This window comes from Thalassophryne amazonica, chromosome 3 (genome assembly GCF_902500255.1).
Source record: "Thalassophryne amazonica chromosome 3, fThaAma1.1, whole genome shotgun sequence".
Classification (NCBI taxonomy): Eukaryota; Metazoa; Chordata; class Actinopteri; order Batrachoidiformes; family Batrachoididae; genus Thalassophryne; species Thalassophryne amazonica.
This window is the reverse complement of record NC_047105.1, coordinates 40,661,026-40,686,654: the sequence shown is the minus strand read 5'-3', so window position 1 is coordinate 40,686,654 and position 25,629 is coordinate 40,661,026. Positions and strand designations below refer to the sequence as shown.

The 25,629-nt window shown below is 44.7% G+C and overlaps 1 long non-coding RNA gene across 1 annotated transcript; it reads left to right on the top strand.

Annotated features, from left to right (window-relative positions):
• The first annotated feature begins 7,328 nt into the window (after positions 1–7,328).
• On the top strand, positions 7,329–18,700 carry LOC117507898. The gene is made up of 3 exons (XR_004559870.1): positions 7,329–7,341; positions 8,396–8,400; positions 18,622–18,700. It is a non-coding gene; the product is annotated as an uncharacterized LOC117507898 (long non-coding RNA).
• The last annotated feature ends 6,929 nt before the right edge of the window (positions 18,701–25,629 follow it).

Below are 25,629 nucleotides of genomic sequence, written 5' to 3'. Positions count from 1 at the left end.
CCAATCAACCGGGAGGTATATCAGCAGGATGGCATCTCCACCTCATTTGCCGAGATATCGCTTAACCAAAGAGGTAGCAATCTCTGCCCAAACATATAAATAACCATTGTTGTATTTCTTGTAGAGCATTTGTAGGACAGCTGACTACTGAACAACAGTTGGATAAGTACTCACCTTCCTACACTCCTGTATTGTTGTTAACGAGAGGTGGAGGTGGACTCTCCACCCTCCGTGTTGCTGGGTGCAGCCGCATCCACACCTGACTGTTTTTGTTCCTTGCCAGCAGTACCGGATCCGACGAGCGGAGGCAGTGGCCACCTGGGGATTCGGGACTTGGCGGGCTCCAGTATTCCCGGGGTTCGGTGGCAGAGGAAATCGGGTTGGTTCCGGTTCGACTTGGACAGACGTCGCCTATCGTCGAGCCTGCCCACACGACACCGTTGTTATTGGACTCAGTCTCAATATTGTAATCGGCTGTGTTGTTGTGCCTGTTTTCACAACAGTAAAAACAGTGTTATTTGACTCCTCCATTGCCCGTTCATTTGCGCCCCCTGTTGTGGGTCCGTGTTCCTACACTTTCACAACAGGATATCTCGGCCAGCGTCATGGATCCCGAGGGGCGTCAACCGGCTGTTGAACGGCCAATGGAAGAACAGGACGCGCAGACGTCCTCGGGAGGGGTGATCGGTGAGTTGCAGCGGATCCTCACCGCTTTCACGACTCGGATGGATTTAATGACTGAGCAGAACGTCCTCCTGAACCGCAGGGTGGAGGCTCTCGCCGCACAAGTGGAAGCGCGCCCCCCGGGCGCCGCTGCGGCTCTCCCTCCTGTCGACCCTGTGCGTAACAGCGATGTTCCACTGGTCGTTCAACGACCCCACCCACCTTCCCCTGAAGCTTACATAAGCCCCCCAGAACCGTACGGAGGCTGTGTGGAGACGTGCGCAGATTTTCTTATGCAGTGCTCACTCGTCTTCGCACAGCGTCCTGTCATGTACGCGACCGATGCTAGCAAAGTAGCTTATGTAATAAACCTGCTTCGCGGTGAGGCACGCGCTTGGGCTACAGCGCTCTGGGAGCAGAATTCACGGCTCCTTCTGACATATGATGGGTTTGTAAGGGAGCTCAGAACCGTGTTCGATCACCCTAATAGAGGAGAAACCGCTTCAACCGTGCTACTGTCAATGAGACAGGGGCGTCGGAGCGCAGCTGCCTATGCAGTCGACTTCCGCATTGCGGCTGCGAGGTCCGGCTGGAATAGCACTGCCCTCCGCGCCGCCTTTGTAAACGGACTGTCTTTGGTTCTTAAGGAGCACCTGGTGGCTAAGGACGAACCGCGGGATTTAGATGGGCTCATCGATCTTGCCATACGGTTAGACAACCGGTTAGAAGAACGTCGGCGGGAACGAGACGAAGGGTGTGGCCGGGCATGCGCCGTCCCTCTCCCTTCCGGTTCCGACCGCGCTCCGCCTTCCCCACGCTCCACGGCCCCTGCGCTCCGTGGGGCCACAGCTCCCCCTACTGATGAAGCTATGGACACGAGTAGGGCAACATTTAGGGCACCAGACGCACAGAGGAGACGGGCCCACGGAGCTTGTTTTGTTTGTGGTGCGATAGAGCACCATATGAGAGACTGCCCCGAGCGGTTAAACTCCAACGCCCGCCCCTAGAGACTGGGCTAGGGGTGGGCCGAGACATTCACGTGGGACACACCCACATTGCCACACGACTCCCAGTTACGATCCTTTATGAGGACTCAACCCTGAAGGCCCCAGCACTGGTGGACACGGGCTCTGAGGGGAATCTGTTGGACAGCAGATGGGCCAGGGAGATAGGGCTCCCTCTGGTGGCGCTTACCTCGCCTGTACAGGTTCGGGCACTAGATGGCTCCCTACTCCCTCCGATCACGCATAAGACACCACCTGTAACTCTGGTGGTGTCAGGAAATCACCGGGAGGTGATCGAGTTTTTTGTGACTCAGGCCACCTCCCGTGTGGTTTTAGGATTTCCCTGGATGTTGAAGCACAATCCCCGGATTGATTGGCTGTCCGGGGTAGTGGTTCAGTGGAGCGAGACCTGCCATCGGGTGTGTCTAGCTTCCTCGGTTCCTCCCGGCTCCCGAGCTAAGGAGGAGGTCAGAGTCCCGCCCAATCTGGGGACGGTGCTGGTGGAGTACCACAACCTTGTCGACGTGTTCAGCAAGGATCTGGCTCTCACTCTTCCCCCTCACCGTCCGTATGATTGTGCCATTGATTTGGTTCCGGGCAGTGAGTTCCCGTCCAGTAGGCTGTACAACCTCTCACTGCCTGAGCGCGAATCAATGGAGACCTACATCCGGGACTCGTTAGCTGCTGGGTTGATCCAGAATTCCACCTCCCCGATGGGTGCAGGTTTCTTTTTTGTGGGTAAAAAAGACGGCGGACTTCGTCCATGCATTTATTATAGGGGGCTGAACGAGATCACGGTTCGCAACCGATACCCGTTGCCCCTGTTGGATTCGGTGTTCACACCCCTGCATGGAGCCCAAATTTTAACCAAGCTCGATCTTAGAAATGCGTACCACCTGGTTCGGATCCGGAAGGGAGACGAGTGGAAGACGGCATTTAACGCCCCCTTAGGTCACTTTGAGTACCTGGTCATGCCGTTCGGTCTCACAAACGCTCCCGCAACATTCCAAGCGTTGGTTAATGATGTCTTGCGGGATTTCCTGCACCGGTTCGTCTTCGTATATCTAGACGATATACTCATCTTTTCTCCGGACCCTGAGACCCATGTCCAGCATGTACGTCAGGTCCTGCAGCGGTTGTTGGAGAACCGGCTGTTTGTGAAGGGCGAGAAGTGTGAGTTCCACCGCACGTCTTTGTCCTTCTTGGGGTTCATTATCTCCTCCAACTCCGTCGCTCCTGATCCGGCCAAGGTAGCGGCGGTGAGAGACTGGCCCCAACCCACAAGCCGTAGGAAGTTGCAACAGTTCCTGGGCTTTGCTAATTTCTACAGGAGGTTCATTAAGGGCTACAGTCAGGTAGTTAGCCCCCTGACAGTCCTGACCTCACCAAAAGTTCCCTTCACCTGGTCGGATCGTTGCGAAGCCGCGTTCAAGGAGTTGAAACGGCGCTTCTCGTCTGCACCTGTTCTGGTGCAGCCCGATCCTAGTCGCCAGTTAGTGGTTGAAGTGGACGCCTCGGACTCAGGGATAGGAGCCGTGCTGTCCCAGAGCGGGAAGACCGATAAGGTCCTTCACCCGTGTGCCTATTTTTCCCGCAGGTTGACCCCAGCCGAACGGAACTATGATGTCGGCAATCGAGCGCTCCTTGCGGTGAAAGAGGCTCTTGAGGAGTGGAGACATCTGTTGGAGGGAACGTCCGTGCCATTCACGGTTTTCACTGACCACCGGAACCTGGAGTATATCAGGACCGCCAAGCGGCTGAATCCCAGGCAAGCCCGCTGGTCACTGTTCTTCGGCCGTTTTGACTTCCGGATCACCTACCGTCCCGGGACCAAAAATCAAAGATCGGATGCTTTGTCCCGGGTACATGAAGATGAGGTCAAAACGGAGTCGTCGGATCCCCCGGATCCCATCATCCCGGAGTCCGCTATCGTGGCCGCCCTCACCTGGGACGTGGAGAAGACCGTCCGGGAGGCCCTGACACGAGACCCGGATCCCGGAACCGGACCGAAGAACAAACTCTACGTCCCACCAGAAGCTAGGGCTGCAGTCCTGGACTTCTGTCACGGTTCTAAGCTCTCCTGCCATCCTGGGGTGCGTAGGACCATGGCAGTCGTCCGGCAGCACTTCTGGTGGGCGTCCCTAGAGGCCGACGTCCGGGATTATATCCAGGCTTGCACCACCTGCGCCAGGGGCAAGGCCGATCACCGCAAGACCTCGGGTTTGCTACAGCCGCTGCCCGTCCCTCATTGCCCCTGGTCCCACATCGGCCTGGATTTTGTCACGGGTCTCCCGCCGTCCCAGGGAAACACCGTCGTCCTCACGATAGTGGACCGATTCTCCAAGGCGGCCCACTTCGTGGCCCTCCCGAAGCTACCAACGGCCCAGGAGACAGCGGACCTCCTAGTCCACCACGTCGTCCGTCTGCATGGGATACCATCAGACATCGTCTCCGATCGCGGTCCCCAGTTCTCCTCGCACGTTTGGAGGAGCTTTTGCCGGAAACTGGGGGCCACGGTCAGTCTCTCGTCCGGGTATCACCCCCAGACCAACGGACAAGCAGAACGGGCCAACCAAGAAATGGAGCAGACCCTACGCTGTGTGACAGCTGCGCACCCAACGGCCTGGAGTACCCGCCTGGCCTGGATCGAGTACGCCCACAACAGTCAAGTGTCGTCAGCCACCGGCCTCTCCCCTTTCGAGGTGTGCTTGGGGTATCAGCCCCCGTTGTTTCCGGTGGTTGAGGGAGAGGTCGGTGTGCCCTCGGTCCAGGCCCACCTATGGAAGTGCCGTCGGGTGTGGCGTGCCACCCGTTCTGCTTTGTTGAGGGCCCGGACGAGGGTGAAGAACCATGCAGACCGGCAGCGGGCCCCGGTCCCCACGTATCGTCCTGGGCAGGAAGTGTGGTTGTCCACCAAGGACATCCCCCTACAAGTGGACTCCCCAAAACTACAAGAACGATACATTGGGCCGTACAAGATTCTCAAGGTCATCAATCCGCAGTGAGGCCGGAAGCTGGAGCCTCACTGCGGATTCATCCAGTATTCCACGTCTCCAGGATCAAACCTCATCACACCTCACCCCTCTGCACTCCGGGTCCGGCACCACCTCCTGCCCGGATCATCGACGGAGAGCCGGCTTGGACCGTACGCCGGCTCCTCGACGTCCGACGGATGGGCCGGGGTTTTCAGTATCTGGTGGACTGGGAAGGGTATGGCCCCGAAGAACGCTCCTGGGTGAAGAAGGGCTTCATCCTGGACCCGGCCCTCCTGGCCGACTTCTACCGTCGCCACCCAGACAAACCCGGTCGTGCGCCAGGAGGCGCCCGTTGAGGGGGGGGTCCTGTTGTGTGGGCCGCTGAAGAGGAGGTACTGCTGGCCCACCACCACTAGAGGGCGCCCTGCCTGGAGTGCGGGCTCCAGGCACCGGAGGGCGCTGCCGCCTTACAGGAACAGCCAGGATGACAGCTGTCACCCATCACTGGAGACAGCTGATTCCAATCAACCGGGAGGTATATCAGCAGGACGGCATCTCCACCTCATTTGCCGAGATATCGCTTAACCAAAGAGGTAACAATCTCTGCCCAAACAACTAAATAACCATTGTTGTATTTCTTGTTGAGCATTTGTAGGACAGCTGACTACTGAACAACAGTTGGATAAGTACTCACCTTCCTACACTCCTGTATTGTTGTTAACGAGAGGTGGAGGTGGACTCTCCACCCTCCGTGTTGCTGGGTGCAGCCGCATCCACACCTGACTGTTTTTGTTCCTTGCCAGCAGTACCGGATCCGACAAGCGGAGGCAGTGGCCACCTGGGGATTCGGGACTTGGCGGCTCCAGTATTCCCGGGGTTCGGTGGCAGAGGAAATCGGGTTGGTTCCGGTTTGACTTGGACAGACATCTCCTATCGTCGAGCCTGCCCACACGACACCGTTGTTATTGGACTCAGTCTCAATATTGTAATCGGCTGTGTTGTTGTGCCTGTTTTCACAACAGTAAAAACAGTGTTATTTGACTCCTCCATTGCCCGTTCATTTGCGCCCCCTGTTGTGGGTCCGTGTTCCTACACTTTCACAACACAGGTATTGCGAAGACTTTGCGTCCATCTGTCCATGCTCAGCATAAGTCCAGTTCTATTACTGCCAGAGCCTTCAAATTCACAGGGAACATTCTTGGGATGCAGATTTTGGACAAGTTCAAAGATGGCTAACCTTGATCTATTTTAAGAGGTTAAAAGTTTCATTCCATTCCGTTGTCAAGGCTGACAGCCAGTCAGAGTAGAGCGGCACTGTGACGTCAGTGGCTGGTCTCTCTAAAACCACTTCGTTTATGTGTTTAAATAACATGTTTCTCATTTATTATGTAAAAGCTAGCAAGAAATAAACGCTTATAAAATTGTGAATGTTGTTTTTGCAACTTAATAACACCTCTGAAGTGATTTACAAGACATTTCATGGATGTTATTGTAGTTACATGACAGGCTAGTCTAGCTAGCTGCAAAACTCTGTTTGTGTGTAAATATAACATTTCTTATATTTTATGGAAAGGTTAGCGTGGAAAATAAACACTTCTAAAACTGAAAATGCTGTTTTTGTAACCTGATGACACCTCTGGAGTGATTTACAAGATATTTCACGGACATCAGCGTGTACACTAACTCAAAGCTAACTTCCGCTCCTGTGAAAAGCTCATATATGTGCACACACATCCTCCTGCAGGCACCGTTAAAATAGAAATATTGTTTATGATTGATTGATAGAAGGGCTTGATTGAACATGTACAAATTCTGCGTAAGACAACAGCATCTTAATAATTAATTAAACTGCAAATTATAAAGAAGACAACTGTCATACGGTCAAGGGTATTTTAGCACTGCGTTACATTTTTAAACGCCAGGCTGTTAACATGTTTCTTTCTGCAAGGAGATGACAGGCGCTGTACAGCTGTGGCATGGTGCCAGCCTCACGTGCACCAACAAGCAATTACCCAATTAAGCACTTTCTATTTACACTTGTGAGAAGGTGGCACACCACAGGGTAGAAGACAATCAGACACAGATGTTCCAGAGGAGGAAGACTCCACCCAGAAAGGCCAATAAAGTGGACTGAATGAGAACAGGTGTTCTTACTGGGACATCCTTTGTTTATTTTTGTCTTGTGTGAAAAAAACTGCGACATGCTATGCACATTATTTACTTCAGCATTCTCAGCTGCTAATGATGCACTGAGGTAAAGTTGATATAGATTTCAAGCCAGCCGGATTAAAACAGCGTCAGCGCCACCCTGCTGTCAGCACAGCGGACGCGATAACAGACGCCTGTTGGATACTGACAGAAAAACAACATAGCAAACAGAAGCACAGCCTGCTCCACTGCTGTGCGTCTGACCTTTTACAGTGAAACAAGACACATTAGTGTCACCTGGAGAAACAACGGCTGATTAACATGGCGACTCGTGTGTCTGTGACATCACTGCGGATAAATGCTACCTGGTCACTGATATTTGTGGTTGAACAACCAATCCACATGTCAGGTTCAGAGCAGATTCAAAGGGACAACAGCACAGAGTTTAACTCTCCCATCTGTGGGAGTCTTTCAACACCAAACCAAAATCTGGGGCAGTGCGGAGATGATGTGCTTCAGCATCAGCGATAATATCTATGAAGTGTCTGCCAGTTAAATGAGTCCATTTTTTCTCCTGTAACTTGGTGTGATAAAGTATTTCACAAGTTGTTACAATAAAATTGTCATTTGAAAGGAAGCGCCAAGACTGATGAGTTGTAAAGCACCCCCCCCCCCGCCCCCAACCTTCTGAAGAAATGACCAAAAGCATCAAAGCACACCATAACACATAAAGCGTGAAGGAACAGCTACTGTATGTGTTTCCATTCTTCTTCTTTTGGCTGTTCCCATTAGGGGTTTGTATCAGCAGATCAATCGTTTCCATCTCACCCTGTCCTTTGTGTCTTTCTCTGTCACACTAACCACATGTCCTCCCTCACCACATCCATAAACCTCCTTTTTGGCCTCCCTCTTCTCCTCCCACCTGGTGGCTCCATCCTCAGCATCCTTCTCCCTATATACCCTGGGTCCCTCCTCTGAACTTGCCAAAGCCATCTCAGTCTCACCTCTCTGACATTGTCTCTAAACCATCCCCCCAGAGTTTGTCCCTGTGATGGGGAAGGTGACACTCTAGTGGTTAAGCATTGGGCTTCAGACCCGAGGATGCACGGTTCAAGACCCAGGCCCAGCCACACCGTAAAATCATGAAGGACCCTTGGGCAAGGTCCTCCAAGGTCCTATAGTTGCTCCTGGTGTGTAGTGAGCACCTTGCATGTCAGCACCCTGACATTGGTGTGTGAGTGTGAATGTGAGGCATAATTGCAAAGCACTTTGAACTTCTGATGCAGATGGAAAAGTGCAGTCCATTTACCACGTTCATTCCTAATCCTGTCCATTCTCGTCACTGACAAGGAGAATCTCAACATCTTCAGCTCTGCCTCCTGTCTTTTTGTTAGTGCCACCATCTCTCAGCTGTACAACATACAGTAGCTGTTCTCACTACTGTCTTGAGACTTTTTCCTTCACTGTTGCAGATATGCTTCGGTCACAAATCACTCCTGCCACTTTTCTCCAACCCGGCCTGTCCTCTCTTCTTCACCTCTCTACCACACCATTACTTTGGACATTTGACCCCAAGTATTTAAAGTCATCTACTTTCACCACCAGTACTTGTAACTGCACTATTCCACTGGGCTCCCTCTCATTCACACACATGTACACAGTCTTGCTCCTATTGACTTTCAATCCCCTTCTCTCCAAAGCATATCTCCACCTCTCCAGGCTAGACTCAACTTGCTCTCTACTCTCACTACAGATCACGTCATCTGCAAACATCATAGTCCATGGAGACTCATGTCCGATCTCATTCTTTAACCTGTCCATCACCACTGCGAACAAGAAAGGACTTTATAATGTTTCCATTATAAATTGTAAATTGGTTTTAAAGTAAACAATAGGACCACACTGATAAGCAGACTCCTGGATCGATCTAAAAGCCCTATAAATCAGACAATTAACCAATTTTAATGTTTAATCCATTAAGTGAAACTAGTTATTCAGGCTATGTTGCTTTTCTGCATCTTCAAACTGACACAATATTCAAAGGTTTGAGCAAGACTCAAGACTGTCAGAAGGGTGAATTCAGTTTCAGCGCTTATTAAATGTCCATTTTTAATCCCACACTACTGTACATCTAAGTTACTTGAGGCTGATGCACCACTGGTGCACAACGGGCTTGAATTGTAACAAAATGAAGAAGAGTTTTTTAAAGTTTTTTTAAAAGTTTAAACATCAGAGCTGCAGATGAATTTCAGCACATGAAAAGCCATCCAGTGAGAACAGGCTAAAAACAGCTGGCTCCTGCTACATCGACACTGCACTTTCTGTGACTGTATGTAATGTTGCCCCAGTAGTGACTGAATGGTGAGTGAAAGCAGCGCCATCTTGCAGCAGCACAGAAGTAACCCCCGCCCCCCCAATTATTCATTTTGTAAACCCAATTATTCCAGTTAAGGGAATAATTGGAGGGGCTGGAGACTAGTGGTTATTGGGTGAGAGTAAGGACAGGCTACTGGCCTATAGCAAGGCCCCTGGTCTTTACGAAATATGTATTTGAAGGTGAATCGTGCTACTTTTGGCTATTCTAATTAATCATGGAAAAATAAATGTCTTTATTAAGTGGTCAGTGCACTCATTCCCAGAACTGAAGGTTTTTGGTTAAAGCCCATTCACCCTATAATTTGGATTTCCATCAGGAACAGCATCTGACATAATTCTTGTGCCAAACCTGAATTTACTGTGTCAACCATGAGCAAAGAAAGAAAAAAAGAAAGAAAGAAAAAAGACACTGAAACAACTTACTGTAAGAGAAATGAAGTGTAGCGTAAATTCTCCTGAGGGACTCACAATTCAGTGGCTCTCAAAATCAACTAGTTGACTTCATCCACGCACACACTCCTAAACACATGACACCATTGACAATCAAAGCAAACCAACTGGATGCAGACACATCTTTTAAACACTAACTTCACTAAGCTCTATTTCAGTTCCCCACCTGACGCTCCCTCCACCACCCCACAGTCTTTGTCTGCTGCAGGGATGGGCTTCACCCGCTGCTTCCTCCATTGGCAGGACTCAAGATCACCACACCGCTGCAATGGGGACTGAGGCCAAACCAAATTTACAACTTTGTACTGATTTATGTAATAAATAATTTTCTTTAACCTCCTGAGTTTCCTGGGAGAATGGTATCAAACTGCATCACATCACATTGAATTGAATCCTGCTGAATCAGATCCTTCCATAAACAAAAGTATCAGCCTTGAATTGTGTTGCACTCCAAGTGTTTTGGGTTTGGGTTTTCTGTAATTCATTTGAAACTGGTTTGTGTTTAATTATATCGTAACCGTGGGTAGATCACCTCAGATTCCTGAGTTACTATTTTTCCCTTATCTATCTGCATTGTACAAAAAAATTAACATTGCACTGTGACTTTCACTTTTGATCTCTGAAACTGAAAACTTAAAAAGTTGATCCTTGGGTGGGTCTTAACTAGTGTACAAAAGTTTGTTAAAAATCTTCAAATTGCTTTTGAGATATTTAGCTAACAGACACATGGAGAAAACAAGCAAATGAAAACAATCAGCCTTTAGATGACTGTTGGCAGGCTAAACAAAGTAAATACACTTCTGGTTTGTGTTGAGCATCCTGTTTTCATGCATTTAAGTGCCCACTCTCATAAAGTATCAGGATGCATGGAGACCGTTGTTGGCTGTGAGGTACTGCAGTAAAAACATTTCCTGGGCTGAACTCGAAAATGATTTTGACCCATCACAGACTCGTACTGTACTGGTGTACTGTCGCAAAGCACTCATGAAACTGTGAGATTATCACCATGTGGTTAAAAGATGACTAACAGCAGCTCCATCTGAGCCGCTAAAAGCTGCAAAGCATTTAAAAAGTGGAAGCAGAGAATTGTATAAGAAAAAAAAAGAAACACAAGCTTTGGGAAGGGAAAAACCCTTACTGATTGTGTCTTTGAAGTGATTTTATTTCTCTCTCCCTGTCTCTCCTGCAGACATTTTGTGATTCACAGAGACTGTGCATTTCCAAATTTTTTGCCATCTGTGTAAATGTGATACCTCTCCTTAATACAATGAAGTGAAAATGGAAGCAGTGTTTTATATAATCCCCAAATCCATCCAACTCTCACATCCTATCATGCAAATTTTGTGCAGCTTGAAGAGAATCCAGTCTCCCAACCATATGCCAGAACTGTGTAAAAGATACAACAATTTATTATGCATGCATTGCACCAGGCTTATGGTAATAAGGTATTAAATTAGTGCTGGACATTATTGCTCTTCTATATCAAATCCACTGAAAAGAGTTTCATATACTGTAAGTCACGTAAAACAGAAAAAGAAATGAAATCTTCAAGCTGATTCACCAGCATGATATGTTGCTTAAATTAGAATTTAACACAGGTTTAAATTATAATTTCATTCAAAAAGTCAGACCTGTGTTCAGTTATGCCACCGTGAAATCTGTCATACAGATTCAAAATAAAGATATTTATGCAGCGAAACACTGACACGCCAAGACAGCTTCTCTTACATTCTTCACATCATGTTAGTGTCATATAAATTCATTGAAAATACAGATTGTAACTAGAAAAACCTTTGGGAGTGCACACTTCTGCCAATGCTGGTGAAGAAACAATTTTCTTGATGGCCTCCAGCAGCTGATGTGAAAATTAGATTGTATCTAAATGTTTTTAAAAGCATTTTTATTCGGGAGTGGTCATCAGTAATTATATAACGGCTGAGTGGATCCTTGTCATTTGATTGGTGCTTTGTATGTCACATGACACGGATTATTCATCCCATTTGTGTTGCATTGCATTTAGAGTGCAAATTTGGTTCCATACATTTGGTACCATTGCAATCTGCACAAACACACACACCTATACACACGCATGCCCAAACATGCACGTGTGCACACATTCATGCATGCACACACACAACACGCAAGCGCACGCACACACAGAACAAATCCACTGCGCTGTCTGGAGGCTGTTAGCAGGAAGTTGGAATGAAAAGCTGGACTAATTTCTGACACGATTTTTTTTTTTCGCTGCACTGAGAATGTACACAGTGTTTTTTTTTTTTTTTGTAGTACACGCGCATGAAATATTTGTACCAGGGGACTCATAGACATTCATTATTTGTATAATAGCTTTGTGTTGTCCCGTAGTCTAGTGTGAAGGATTGTATTATCCTGTTGCCAGGCACAATTTTGTTTCCCTTCATGTTCATGTTCTTGTATGTTGTAAAGTTTTAGTTGACAATGCTTTTGCTTCTTTGGCAGTGGGGATTCATGCTCCTGTGCCTTCTTTTGTGATAAGCAATATGTATGATTCTCCATTTCACAAAAATGAGTGTTCTCAAAGTTGTTAGTCTGCAATAACAATCAGTTGACAGTGTATAGAAGAGCAACGTCTGATCCTTCTCTTTTTTCTTGTCTTGTGGCTGTGCTACAAAATGCAAAAGATGAAGTAAGTATTGTCCCTTCTAAATGGGTGTCAAAATCCAACCCCTCATCCATGTCATGACATCTTGGGTAATGGATCAAGCTGCAGATTGCCAGTTTGGGTGAAATACGGTGGGGAATTTGTGTGCCCAGTGGCCGCTATGGAAATCATGAAGGCCCAACAGGAACATTGAACACAAAACAGCTAAACAGGCTTTGGTGAAACAAGAAGTGCTCAACAGTGGATCACGCGGAAGAGGTGATGGCTTCTAACCCAATGGCTGTCAAGGCAGAAGAAAGCTGCAGCAGGTCCTTAGATCCCGAGTGTCTGGGATTTCCCAGCCATCAAAGTCAACCCCCAAAACGTGAATCAGTTGCAAACCATTAATTGCAAAATGTGAATACTGAAAAAATATCTCCCAAAATGTCAATGCAGGTCTCACACAACGTGAAAAAAAAAAAAAAAAAAAAAAAAAAAATATATATATATATATATATATATATATATATATATATTTGCGAGACTCAATTAACGTTTGCAGTTAATGGTTTGCAAATAATTCACAATTTGCAACTGATTCATGTTAACATCGGACCAGGCTAAGGATCTGTGAGGGACTGTGTGTTTTTTAGTGTGCAAGGACATTCCCACATTAAAAGAACCCACGTACAGGCATCTCTAGATCAACCGTGGATGTAGATATCTTATCCGGGAATCAATCGAGAGACAATCTTTCTTGCCGCTGACTAAATCAACATGGCTGGCTCCATGATGAAATGTTGCCATTCCTTCTCACAACTTAAATGACATTTTGGCATTGAGGTTACCAAGCAATGAACCATTTCAGGCGTTTTAATTTAATTTAACCTTTATTTAATCAGGTTAGTCCCATTGAGATTGAGATCTCTTTTGCAAGAGAGACCTGGACAATTCTAAAGATTCCAATTCACCTAACCTGCATGTCTTTAAATGTGGGAGGAAGCTGGAGGAAACCCACGCAAGCACAGGGAGAACATGCAAACTCCACAAAGAAAGGCCATAGGTGGGAATTGAACCCACGGCCTTCTTGCTGCGAGGCAACAGTGCTAACCACTAATCCACCATGCTGTGTTATTTTGTCCCATCGATCCTTCAAATAGGTCTTTTCTTTACCATGACCATGACAACCCCATACAACAGTATGGGGTTGTCATGGTTGCATTTTTTTGGTTTCAAAATTCTCCACACATTCTCCACTGAGGACAGGTCAGGACTGCAGGCAGACCAGGCAAGTATTCAGACCCTGGTTTCTTGACTTGTTGCTGATAGTCCAGAGCACACAGTGTCCCCCTCTTCTGAAAAAGACCTGGTCTACTACTTCATCTGGCATTTATATACTTTTCCACTGCATGATGGCCAAACCCATCAAAGAGAGGTTGATGCTCTTTTTAGACAAGGTTTACATAAGACAGACATAAGACTTGTTTTTTTGCATATTGAATTTTTAAATGCCATTTTTGAAGGTATCTCTGTATTCTCAAAGTAATCCCTTGCCTATGTGGTTATATCAGCTATTGATGAATGCCATTTCTTGATGCAGTTGAGTCTGAGGGTTTGGACATCCCAAGTTCAGCTCAGTCCTACATCCTTGTCCTATATGCATGAAATTCCTCCAGATGCCATGAATCATTTAATGATATTGTGCACTTGCGGTACAGTGTTTTTAAGTAGTTCAATAATTTTCTAATGCATTTGTTGACAAACTGGAAATCCTCTGTCCACCTGGAGCTCTGCCTTTTGCAGCTACTGCTTTTATACCAAATCATGAATACAGTCACTTGTTGACATCGCCTGTTTGAAATAACACTTTTTAATGTCATTATAAGCCCTATATATTGCCTCGTCCTAACTTTTTTGAAATGTGTTCCATTTCTTATTTGCAGGAGTTGACCACACAAAACATGAAATATTTACTATCTGCAATTAAATCAAAGTCAAAATAAATGTAATAACTAGTGCACTGTTTTCCCCCATGCCATCCCAGGTTTTTTCTAATTGGGATTTTAGAATTAAATTTTTATATGTATTAAAGTATATTTTTGCCAAAAAAGAAAAGCAGCCAAATCAGATTGGAATGATTAATTTTATTGATTGGCCGTGTGTGCATGCGAGTGTTTGTGTGGGCTGGGGAGGAGACCTTGCTTGGATACAAATTTCATATTCCAAAGCAAAAGGTTGGGAACCACTGGACTCTGACACATTTGCTTTCTGCCACATTACAATCACACCTGGGCACACCTCACGTTAAGACCATCGTGCCCATGGGCGCCTTAATTAACGTAGGCGTTTGGTGTGAAAATGATAAAGGCATCGGTTGTAAATTAACATTACACTTGCACTGTTTTGAGGTGATTTGCATCAATTTGCACCCTGTCTAAGATACAGCCCGCTATCTTTCATAGGCGGATGATGCTTGGGTTGAGTGTGAAGCCACTCCCTGTCATGTTTTGTTGTGTGAATGTGGAAAATGTGATAAAAACACCCACACACCCTGCGCTGCCACACTGTACCTGCATGTTTTTGATTTCTCCATCATAAACAGCTACCCTGCGGCTGCTGTTTTCTATACCACAGATACCGTCTGCACATTCCTATAATGCAGTGTTATTACCGGTACCGTACCACACCATTATAAATGCATCCATTGCTAAGTTACCTTTAGCTGCTGCTGGGGCTGTTGTTGATTTTGCTATTGTAAATTTATAATGCATCACTCTAAGGCCATAAATCTTGTCCAGAATTAGTGTGTATAAGTCGTTTGTATGGCCTTGACTCATCAATCAGAGCTGCAATGTTTGTGTTACAGCTGCCACTTTGTGTGATGGATGAAGATGGCTGTTTTCTAACAGTATAGTAACTGCACTCGCTGATGGAGGCTTTGAGTATGTGAGACAGAGCGCATTGTAAGCGGCGATACCCATTATTTCATCTGCAGCCGAGAGTGATTGAACGCACCACATATTAACAGCTTTTTTCCCCTCTTAATCTTATTGTGTTCTGCAAGATTAAATTTGAACACTAATAAACGTTTTTCATGACTAATTAATGTTTCACACCTTGCCAAGAATCATTTTCTTTCTCGGCTAATTCTAATTGGTCCAATTAATCATGCAAAAGGTAATTAGTATAGTTTGATGTATGCTAAAGCCACTCCGGAGCCCACAGGGGGATTTGGAGAGCTTTTGTTTCGGGATACAAACAGAAAATTAGTCAGGGGTGGGAGGCGCTTGTTGCTGAAGCACAGCGCATTACAATGATAATGAGTGTGTTCCATTGTGATGGTCTTTATGTGACTGACAGCTATATTCATACCAAAGGCAGATGCACATCGGAAGGGAAAGAAAGCACGCTGGATTTGACCGTTTTAGAGATCTGTGCAATGTACTGGAGATTTACAGGAAGAAAGACCTTCTTTGCACACAGACCGTGCTACTGCATACATATTTTTAGAAACCTGCTGCTGTTCTCTGTAATATATTGATTCATGTTTTATATGTGTACTTGCATGGTACCAGGGTGATGCCTGGGTGTGAGATTTCGTAGACATTTATGATTGCTTTTCCTCTGACAGTACAGTTGCTAGGCAACCAGTGCTTTACATGTCTTTGATGAAAGCATCAGTAGAATCAAAGAGGAAACCAGGTGAGATTGTAGTTAACTTTAATCCTCTTGACTGAACTTTGATCTTGACTGATTAATACTTTTATCTATTGAAAATTAGGAGTTAATATTTGTTATATGACACCTAAAGAGCTCATTATCATTATATTGGTGGATTCTATGTCACGTGACATTCATTATATGTCCCACTGCATGGATCACATCACTAGCGTGCCTTTTTTGGGACGACTTGCTGTGCATTTTTCCCCCATCCTTCCTCCATTACCTTCTAATAAAAATGCTACCATGATACAAGAAAGCTAAATCCAGCAGAAGCAAATGTTCATGGGGACATCTTTAGTGGCTGTTGAAGCCCAGTCAGAAGAAGAATTGGTTCTTGTAGGAATTTTTCACTTTAAGAAACTGATATGTGTTTTCATGCACAACACTAAAAGCACTCAAGCTCTCGCCATGCTGCCTGCCAGCCAGCCAACATAAACTACTGGGTCCCCCTGCCCTCATATTGTTTAATTTATTTTTCATGTTCATCACCATACAGTGTAGCCAATCCAGATCACACTGGTCTACAGCAAAATGCTTCTGAAATAAAGATAGTCAGACTTTATTGATTTTGGGCCACGGAGAATGAAAATGTTGTTTGAAATTGTTGATTGGCTGTAATTTTAAGAAATGCTACTACTGTGCTATGTTTCTGTGTAGGCTCTCAGTTGTCCAGGTAGTTTCCATAGTAGAGAAGCTTGAATCTTCAACTGTACTGGGTTGATTGACACAAGGACGTTTTGCTTCAAATCGCAGAAGCTTCCTCAGCTAAAATTCTTGCTCTGGTAGTCTGACTTCTGTCTGACCCTTGTCGAGAAGAACAAACAGAAGCCACAAAAGCTGGAGTTTTAAACCTAACCAGACGCCTCCTACCGAGAGGCCGACTGCTATTGGCTAGTGATTACACAATTGCTTTAATTAGCACCTATTGTGCTCTAGTTAGCACCCTCCTAATGACAGGGTAGCTGTCACTCCTGACGATGGGACTGACGCCTCTCCTGATGAGGTAAATGACTCATTACCATGAACAAAAGACTGAAACTGCTGTGATCTGAGTACCCCATTGTAAACAGGGGACAAAGTGTGTCTCAATCCAGCCCTAACTGGGGAGGGGGTCTGTTTCAGTCTTTTGTTCATGGTAATGAGTCATTCACATCATCAGGAGAGGTGTCAGTCCCATCGTTTAAGTCATCGTTTCACAGAAATGGCGGGAAGTGATCCCACAACCGTTTTGCTGTGAGGCATCGATGCTAACCACTAAGCCACCATGCTGCCCATTCCCGCCTATTCCTGCTTTGAGAAGAAACAACTATCTAATTAAATAGATAAAATTATGCAGGTCTGTATGTCATATAAAACAAATAATGAATGCTTTCCATTGGTGCAATGGAAAGAACATTTTCATTCATTACTTTCTTTTCATTTGGCTGACACCATTGATGAATGGTATGTTCCATTTTTCAACTCATCCAAATATTTTTACCATTGCATGAATGACAAACATTCATTATTTGTATAATAAGTATCTGGACATTGCAGACAGGAAAGAATGAAGGAAGCAAAGAAGGCTTGAATATAGTGGGACTTTCAGTCTGAAAGGTAGACAATTAATTGGACATCCCTTGTTCCATCACTGTCTTCATAATTAATTGGTTAATGTGGTTGTTGTTGCTTAGTAAGAGGCCAGTCATCATTTGGACAGGTGGACATACACACCCAACCACAATATCTGACTTTAAATACAGGGTCTCTCCTTTTCAGATACCTACTAAAAATGTTTTAAAGTGTATCAGAAATGCATGTTCAAACATTGATTTTAAAGGCAGCAAAAATAACCACACAAAAATATGAGAGAACAACTCCATTTGGAGAGCAACTCTGACAGAGCTATGGCTTTATTTCCTGAGATTCTTACATGCTTTGATGAGTTTTTGTGCCAGCAGACCAAACCCCAAATTTGGTGTAATTCAGACAATGAACCAGTGAATCATCTGCACAGACATTTTGCATTTTCTTGACCTAAGAATGTTAGTTTGACACGAATGCACAAAAATTCTCAGCAATGTGTGATCTGTGAATTATTTAATGAGAAACAAATAAAACGTTAACAAAATTACTGCACTGGTCGCCTGACTTAGGACCCACCCAAATAAATTTGAGAGTAATTATGGTGATCAGCCAACCAACTAACATGTCAAAACATAACCTACTTTTGCAGAATTAAGTGGGTGGAATGAAGGTGTTTACCAAAGTATTACGAAAAACAGTGACAGCAAAAGCAGAGCTTCTGTGACCTTTGAACCATATGAACCAAATGTTTTTGAATAGCGTGAAACATTTAATGGAACAATTACTTTCAAAAAACCATTTAAAAAACTTCAACACCCCCCCACCCAGACTCTATTTATAGTGCATGGTATAAAATGTATAACACAATGTCATTTGGTGAGTTACGTGGTGAGCATGTGCTGAAAGTTCCACCTGTGGAGAATCAAATGTTTGACATGGCAAGACTAGACTAAGATCCAGGCTTTCAATGGCTTGCTGCTCTCGTCCATTGAAGTGTATCTGTAAACTGTTAAAGTGTTGAACTTGTAGAGAGGCTGAATTACCTCAACAGTTGCATTCATGTCTCTGAGTCCTCAGCCTCTGTGATTGGGAGACATTTGGAAAGAGCTTATGGAATCATGAGGTCTGTAGACAGGTATTTGGAGATGCCAGTACCTTTGTAGAAGAATGAAGCTCGAAGTCTTCAGAGTCCTGGTGCTTTTTGGTGAGACTTCAATACTAATTACTGACTGAACAGTGTCCACATATGGAGGCACCATTTTTTCCCCAGAACCTATTTCCAATTCATGTTCCTCGTTGCCATTCAGGATCCCAACCAGTTCTGTGGTGTGGTGGATGTGGTGGTGCCAACCCAGTCCCATGGCAGTTTGTGGGACTGGGTTACAAAAAGTACATTAATAAGCGAGTTCGCAACAGGGGTACGAAAATGGGGCGTTTTTCATAACAGAGGCACAAATTCATTTTGCGCCAGGAGGCAGAAAATGTGGAGTGAAATGGAGGGGGTCTGGGGGGGGGGGGTGTGGTGAACGTTTGGGGAGGGTACACACTTATGCTATGGTTATGGTTAAAGTTAAGAGAAGGGGAAGATTTTAAATAGCAAAATAATAATTACATTTCACGAAAAGCAGGTGCTTTTCGTGACAGGGGCATGAAATAAAACGTGAGGCAGGGCTGGTGGTGCATGTCACCAGTGTATCCTGTCAAACTTAATTAATTTTATTCTTTGTGTAAAACAAGATTTGGTCTTCAAAATGTTTTTTTTTTTCAAAAAGTAGAAATGAGTAATTCCTATATAGGCCCTGAGGCCCGTTGGTGTTGGTGCTTACCTTTGGATTCCATAGCATCCATAAAGTCTACGACTCCCCTTGGACAAGATACTTCTCCAGCTGACGCTGGTTCCAATTTACAGCTGGGTGGACTGAGACTGTGTAGATTAAGTGTCCTGTCCTAGAGCACAGACCTATAGTATAAGCAGGACTGGAACCCAGAACCCGGTTTCATAAAGCAGTCTAATATTTTAGTCTAAGCTTACTTAGTCGACTAAGGTTAGTCGCCCAACATTATCCATCTCTGTTTCACATTGATGGCTAAACTTGTAGATTACTATCAAAAACAAAAAGGTCTGCACCGCCACAGCACTCCTATACAAAAAGCTTTATTAATGCAAATGTGACATTTCGGGTGAACTGCCCTTCCTCAGACAACGAGGAAGGGAAGCTTTTTGCATGGGAGCGCTGTGGCAGTGCGGATCTTTCTGTTTTTGGTAGAATTCTTCTTGATCCAGCACACCCTTTATGTGTTTTGGATGTGCGTGTCTTCTCTGCATAAACTTGTAGATTAGCCATCTTACGTTAGTCCACGATTTTCACGGTCATAGCACCGTTGCCAGTGCTGTTGCCAAGAAACACCTTCAATGCGCGACAGTTTTGTTTACATCCGGGTTGGTCCATCTGCTGGAAACATGGCAGCAGAGGAGAAGTGCTCCCGACCTCGGCATCCATAAACAAATCCAGTGGATTATTCTGGTCCCAGAATACCCGCTCCCACCACAAGTCTCTCTTTCTTTCCACCTCCATCAACTGTTGGTACATGATAACCGCCTTTTTTGAGGTAAGGCTAAAAACTTTAGTCGAGTAATGCGAAACCTTAGCCGACTAAGCGCTTTGTGCAATGACTAACATCAAAAGATGAGTTGAGTAAGTGAGTTTATTCCACTGAACAAGATTAATTTGCTTCATGAAACAGGGCCCAGGTCTACATATTGGCAGGCCAGCTCCTTATCTGATGTTTTCAAAAAGATATCCTGAAAATGGTGGTACTGTAGTCTTATAATCAGGTTCAACTTAGATTCAGGTCACTATGTTAAACGACTTTACTTTTGGCGGTGTCACTGTGAAAGCTGGGGTTGATTATAGTAGTCAAATTGGCAGCAGAGCGTGGAATACCCCCCTCAGTGACTTTCCAAGCCCGATTCATTTCACCGGTCATGTCTGGTTGGTGATCTCCAGAAGTGGGTTGACTTCACCACGGACCTGCTGATGTCTTGATTGCTGTTTCACAGACTCTTGCATGTCAGAGCAGCAGCACCGAAAGGACCCGTGAGGAGGAAATGATGCAACCATAAAGACATGTAAGAGGAAGGAAAGAGAAAGAGGTTTTTTTTTTTGGAGGTCAGAGGGTTCGAATGTCAGGTTGCCAGAATTTCTAAAATGAAAGTTAGTGTTACTATCAGTGTACCATATTAAGGGATTTAAAAATTACTTTCTATAAAAGGAGAAAAAGCCTAATCATATTTAATGACAGGTTACACAAAAACAAGAAGCTGTGCAGTCCAAATTTTTTGCTTTACATTTATGCTGAAAAAATGTATTAGATTGGAAGTAAATTAGATCAATAGCTAAAATACACTCTTGATAAATGCAGTTTTATCTGTAAGTCAAGGCCATTAGCAGCCCTAGTTTGAGTTGCCACGGGCTTTGTAATTAACTCCGCTCAAGCGCAGCTAAATATTTTTGACATTTTTCCTAGTCCAGAATTAACTGTCAGAGCCGAGGGAGAATGTAACCATCTTGTCACATTGAGTTTATCTGAGCATTGTGGAACGCTGTCCTGCTCCGTTTCCTCTCTCTTTGCTGTCTGTCTCTATATCTCTCTTTCAGAGACACGCGCACATGCACACGCGCACACACATGGCCTGGATCTCGTTTCAGTAATGTTTCGTGATGAGTGAGATGATGGAAAATGTGACAAGGTCTCATCTTTTGAAACGGCTGGGTGGCACCATCATCAGGTTGCATTACCTGATTAACTGTTAAACAAAATGCATTCTTCATCCCCCATATCTACACAACCAGCAGAAAACGGCACACAACCTGTTCATTGGAGAGATGCATCTGATTACCTTGCAATGCAATCAGTTAATGAATACAAATTACATGGCCATTTTTGTAGTACTCTATTTTCCGGAGTATAAGTCAAAATTTTTATTTATTTTTTCCTGGTTTGGGAGGGCCTGCAATTTATACTGCAGTGCAACTTACATACCAGTATGTAAATGCAGCCTATATACGGAAAATAATAATTATTTAAATAGGGCTTTCTGGGGAATCAATGCACTAAAAGAAAAGAAACTTCAAAAATTACAAAATTAGAAATGAAAATATTAAAATTACACCATAATAATGCCTTAAAACTCAGATCAAAGAGGTGATAATATAGAAAAAAAGTGCTACTTAAATATGTTTTTTCCACTTCAAAAAAGCACTTTTTGCTATTTATACACATTCGTATGATAATCGATGGGATTACAAAAAAAAACAAAACAAAAAAAATCAATCCAAATGCCTTTGGATTCACTTATTAAAAAATGGACACAACCAGTGGCGGCGCCAAGGGGGGGCTTGGGGAGGCTTAAGCCCCCCAATAATGAGCCAAGCTCCCCCTCAGATCCCCAATAATTTTGCCATAGCGACTGACATATTTGTCAATCTCAACTGCAGTTTGGTGCTGATAATGTCTCAATATTGCGTAACTGAGCAAAGTGATGATTGCAATCATTCTAAGTGATGTGTGTGTGCATTGATACCACATTTTAGAGGAGCACGGGTGACTAAAACATATACCTTGGCATTTATAAAGCAATTTACTATATATTGTTAATTTTGACAACATTTTGTGGAGCACCTCCAATTTTTACCCCAGCCCCCCCTCAGCCCCCCCCAACAAAAATTTCCTGGCGCCACCACTGGACACAACTAAAATTATTATCTTGTAGAGTTTCTTCTTCTACTTGCCAGCACAAACTATTCACTGGAGACTGACATCTAGTGGCCACAAGGTTAGAGTGGTTCATAGTACATTCCTAGTTGATGAGTTAATGGTATAGAATATTTGAAAACGGTTTCATAATTTTTAAATGGCTATTGTTAATCATCAAAATGGAATCAATTAATCCTTGACAGTGTAACTAGAATCTGATTACAAATTTATCAATGTCATCTAGACTGATTATAGCTAGTTTTGTAATCTGATTACATAATCCCGATTACATGTAATCCGTTACTACCCAACCCTGGTTCATTGCAACATAAATTAACTCAACAGCAGCAAGAAAAGGTGACTTCACAAAAACTACACTTCAACGGTGCTATATATAGTGCACCCCCCCCCCCCCCCCAAAAAAAATACAAGCACTGCTTTTTCAACTACATTCTAATTCCAAATAATATATGAAGCTGGTCAAGCAAACTATTTTCTGCACCAGGAATTACACAGTGTCCATGCTGTGCTGTGAAAAGGCTCCTCAACCCCAACCTCACCAACCCTAACCCTAACCCCTAACCCTAACCCTAAACCCCCCATGTCAAAACACAGGTGTCTGCCACGCTGCAGTGCGTTCAGGATCCCGGAGATTGATTTATATACAGAGAGCTCCTGGTTGGTGCAAGTCAAAAGTTTGAACATCTGTGTGAGATCTATAACGGAAAGCATACAACAACTAAAACAAACATCTGCTCCTGAATAGGAGTTGGTGATTTGCACAGAAATTATGAAGCAGCCAATCAGGTTCCCCAGCCTGCCGCGTGGATCGACCTGTCCTGTGTCAATAATATTGAGTTACGGTAGTCGAAAAGGTGCATTTTGAAATTGTAGCCTGGAATTTGTGACACTGTGATAGCAGACAGTGCGACATATGTCTAATATTTTGGTGACTGTTAAACAAGGTGAACCAAATATTACAAATACCTTGAATCCAGGTACATTCTGCAAAATAATTATATATATATATATATATATATATATATATATATACACTCAACAAAAATATAAACGCAACACTTTTGGTTTTGCTCCCATTTTGTATGACATGAACTCAAAGATCTAAAACTTTTTCCACATACACAATATCACCATTTCCCTCAAATATTATTCACAAACCAGTCTAAATCTGTGATAGTGAGCACTTCTCCTTTGCTGAGATAATCCATCCCGCCTCACAGGTGTGCCATATCAAGATGCTGATTAGACACCATGATTAGTGCACAGGTGTGCCTTAGACTGCCCACAATAAAAGGCCACTCTGAAAGGTGCAGTTTTGTTTTATTGGGGGGGGGGGGGGGATACCAGTCAGTATCTGGTGTGACCACCATTTGCCTCATGCAGTGCAACACATCTCCTTCGCATAGAGTTGATCAGGTTGTCAATTGTGGCCTGTGGAATGTTGGTCCACTCCTCTTCAATGGCTGTGCGAAGTTGTTGGATATTGGCAGGAACTGGTACACGCTGTCGTATACGCCGGTCCAGAGCATCCCAAACATGCTCAATGGGTGACAGGTCCGGTGAGTATGCCGGCCATGCAAGAACTGGGACATTTTCAGCTTCCAAGAATTGTGTACAGATCCTTGCAAACATGGGGCCGTGCATTATCCTGCTGCAACATGAGGTGATGTTCTTGGATGTATGGCACAACAATGGGCCTCAGGATCTCGTCACGGTATCTCTGTGCATTCAAAATGCCATCAATAAAATGCACCTGTGTTCTTCGTCCATAACAGATGCCTGCCCATACCATAACCCCACCGCCACCATGGGCCACTCGATCCACATTGACATCAGAAAACCGCTCACCCACACGACGCCACACATGCTGTCTGCCATCTGCCCTGAACAGTGTGAACCGGGATTCATCCGTGAAGAGAACACCTCTCCAATGTGCCAAACGCCAGCGAATGTGAGCATTTGCCCACTCAAGTCGGTTACGACGACGAACTGGAGTCAGGTGGAGACCCTGATGAGGACGACGAGCATGCAGATGAGCTTCCCTCAGATGGTTTCCGACAGTTTGTGCAGAAATTCTTTGGTTATGCAAAGCGATTGTTTCAGCAGCTGTCCGAGTGGCTGGTCTCAGACGATCTTGGAGGTGAACATGCAGAGAAGTTTCAGAAGAAGTCGGTTTCAGCATTTTATCCGGATATTCCACTGTTAAAGGAGATTTTTTTAATGAAAGACGTGCGGACGGGTATGCGCGTCGGGACGCAGCCGGCGCGGTGCGATGGCACAGGAAAAACACCTCCGTGTTGATAACCATTTGTAAAATCCAGGCGGCATTTGATGGCTTTCAGTGGAGTGAGTATATGAGAAATTGTTTAACAGCTGGACATGTTCCAACTTGTCCTTAAGGCTTCCAACAGAGGTGTTTTTCCTGTGGCGGAGTGTCGCAGCGGCTGCGAGCCGACGCTGCAATCCGTCCGCACGTCTTTCATTAAAAAAAATCTCCTTTAACAGTGGAATATCCAGATAAAATGCTGAAACCGACTTCTTCTGAAACTTCTCTGTTCTCTCACGACGTCCTGGATCAATAGAGCCTAAAATGTGGAGGTTTTCAGCTTGAAACAGGCTGACGACGGCGCCTGGGAGTGCTGCGCGACGTCTCGCACCGTGGGAAGTCCTTAAAGCAACAGTATCACCTCAAAATCTCTCATCAGCCGTTAAAATTTTCACCGAAAACCAGCTTAATTTTTCGAACCGTGTCCACTTCGATGTGTCTCACAGGTTTAGAAAAAATTTTGATTTTGAAACAAAGCGCCAGTCTCTCAGCAACTTCTCAGACAAAGGAATTCCGACGAGGGGCTGGACGACTCCTCCCACAAGGAGTGCTCACAGGCGAATGACGTCACCGACAGGCGTGGAAAAACCCACGCATGCGCACGAGGGTTCAAGCATGTCTGACGTAAAAACATATGAATGAAATCCATATAGTTTTTGAAAAAAATAAAAAGGACCTATACTTTATTGACAGACCTCGTATTTAGAGCAACTTTAACATCTGACCCCTGTACAAACTAATGCTGACCTTTGTTACCATTCTTGCTGTTTTTACCCCATAACTTCATAACATTCAATCATAGATAGTCCAAACTATACCTTTTTGGTTTCGGTGTGATCAGACAAATAATGTGGTGTAACTTTCAATATGACTGGAACATTTTTAAATTTTGACCCCTGTGTAATTCTTCAATTGACCCCTACCTGGCCGCCTACTGAAAATTCAAGTGGATACTCAGTTTTTTCAAAATAGTAATGATTGAGGAGTATTTGTGCC